The 2560-nt window shown below is 35.7% G+C and overlaps 1 long non-coding RNA gene across 1 annotated transcript; it reads left to right on the top strand.

The window, feature by feature from the left end:
• Positions 1 to 2300, top strand: LOC117107247. Its single transcript, XR_004445209.1, has 3 exons — positions 1 to 38; positions 1654 to 1758; positions 2184 to 2300. It is a non-coding gene; the product is annotated as an uncharacterized LOC117107247 (long non-coding RNA).
• Positions 2301 to 2560: the final 260 nt, after the last annotated feature.

Here is a 2560-nt window from a genome sequence, read left to right as displayed (position 1 = left end):
ATGCAACTGTAGAAACTGTTGATGCCCAGAATGAGAAGGTAAGTGGAATCAGTAGCTAGCAGCATATAAGCCATGGGACTGGGGCATGTAAAGCCGGACACTCACTGTGGCGTTCGATGGTCGTACGACTGTCGCACGACAAATCCACATTTGCTTCCGGCGAGCGATAGACGACGCAACACCGTCTGCTGATTGTCAGTGGCAATCTGAATGGATCCTCATTAAAAAGACGATCCGTTGGGTCCGCGTCTTTGCGTGCGTTCTTCGTTGCGTTGCCGTCGCACGCAGTGAGTATCCGGATTTAGGGTTTAAGGGGATGTGGCAAGCATATTTAGTTAAAAAAATGTATCGGACCCTTCTAAAGGTACGACAAAATGCATTGTGTATCAACATGCAAAGAATAAAATATTTGAAAACGAAAGATAGCTCAGAAAAAACGAATGATAGTAAAATAGGATACAGATTAACATATTGACTGCCAAGCCTTTTTTCTTGTTCCATCCCATAATATGCCAAAGCATAAAGGGTGCCACCAAACAAACACAGTTATTTTAATAGACAAGCTTATGTGCAGTTAATAGTTGTATGTTGGACAGGTGTGAATGTGAACTTGCATCATTGGCACCTTGAGTGAACCCCTGTCGGATGTGGACTTGTGTCCCTGGCAACGAACGTCTTGAAACAAAAAAAACCCAATTTTTTCTGGCTGTGATTTGCTTAAGTATTCACTCAATGACAATAACTATGTATTTTTCATGGTAATTAGTTGCTAAATTTTCTTACAGGCCTACAATTAACAGATTTATCAAACTTTGCTTAAATTCATCTTAAATTCATTATTTGGCTTTAAAGTCAAATTTTTAGGAATATATTTTCTTAAAATCCAATCTTGCTTCATATGAAAAGTTTTGTCTTAATATGGCAGGCAATAACAACAGTACATACCTGGATTACAATCTCAGCGAACAACAGGTCAAAAGCACAGTACTGGAATGGATACTTGAAATACACTTGTGGGCCTTGACTAAACATGAACACAGGCTATATACACAAAGGAATTGGGTCTGAAATTTCAACATGAAGTAAACAGGACAAATATTTGATAAATTTTGAATATTGGTTGCATAATAATAATATATATATATAGTTACTGCATATTTGACTTACATTGCTTGAGAATGTGCTTTTACTCATGTATCAGGATTTTTATCGGGTTGGTGCGAATTTGTAGAGGGTGGACCAAAATGGCTAGGGTTGAGCTCAGACATTTTGTTATTATTTGGGGTTTTATTTATCGATTTCTGAAGATGTAATATGAAGTTATAATGTTTTTCATTGGTGGATCAGGAACATATAATTATAGCACCTCTAGATGGCAGGAAATGGCACTCTCAGACTTAATTTTAATGAATTATTTTTTTCCCTCTATTTAAAAGAAGGATTTTGACAAATTTATGGGGGTGGGGTGGAGGCATTGCTACTGGGCAGTGTTTGATTTACCCAGAGTATCACATTGCAAAAAGTCTGCTTATTCTGAAGGTCGCTTTCGCTTACATACACGTTTTAAATCGTCTTGAATTTTCTACTCTTGAAAATGAGGACCTTTGTACAGTGATATATATATTTATTTCTTGTTTGTCTTTATCTGTGGAGGTTGGGAATCGAAGTATTCTTCAATACTTAGCTGATAAAGGACGTGAAATGGCCCTTCGTCGTGCATTAGAAATATCAAATACGCGGGTGAATTTGAAAGATGAGGTATGGTATACAAAGATTAATTGTCATTTTTTTCATTAATTAGAAAAGTAGTCTTTATTAGTATCAGTAATATTAACATGTCATTCATTTGGCCAAAATAAAGCTTTGTTACCAAAGCTTTACCAACCAAAAATCTCTATAGGGATTTGTGGTTAGTCTCTCTCATGAGATCCCGTCACTGAATCCAATAAATTTGTTTTAGAACTTCCAACTAACTTTATGACTCTAATGTAAATTTATGTGAAACTGATTGCTGTTTGTTGGTGATAGTATATCTGGATATGGAACCAATCAACATCTTTGTTTAATATCTGGTAATTTACAGAACCACTGGAAGTTATTTCTTTTGGACAATTATAAATATGGTCGTAACTCAATGATGTATGAACTGTTCTTTCACATTCTTTATTTTCCATTGTGTCTAGCTTGGTGGCAATACTCCTCTTCATTTTTTACTTCGAGGTGACCACTCATTCCACGTTCATCAAGATTCTGTGAATGCATTAATACAAGCTGGAGCGAACAGTAGCATAAAAAATGAGGTACAAATGTATTATATAGTACTATGTTTCTACTATCAAGTGGTTGATACAGCTCAGTTCCTCCACAGCGAGAAACCATAGTTATCTCAGCTAGTTATCTAAAAACAAAATTAAAAAAACCAGAAGCTCCTTATATTTTAGTAAATTTATGTTTGCAACGCACAAAGATACCAATAAAAATTGTTACATCTAACACCAAGTAACTCACCAATTAAAGAATGGAATGGTGCTTTGTAAACCAAGTTTCTTATGAGTCATGA

Source organism: Anneissia japonica, unplaced genomic scaffold (assembly GCF_011630105.1).
Source record: "Anneissia japonica isolate Jap-2015-1 unplaced genomic scaffold, ASM1163010v1 scaffold119146_len2899_cov189, whole genome shotgun sequence".
NCBI classification, from domain to species: domain Eukaryota; kingdom Metazoa; phylum Echinodermata; class Crinoidea; order Comatulida; family Comatulidae; genus Anneissia; species Anneissia japonica.
This window is presented reverse-complemented; position numbering and strand designations above follow the sequence as displayed.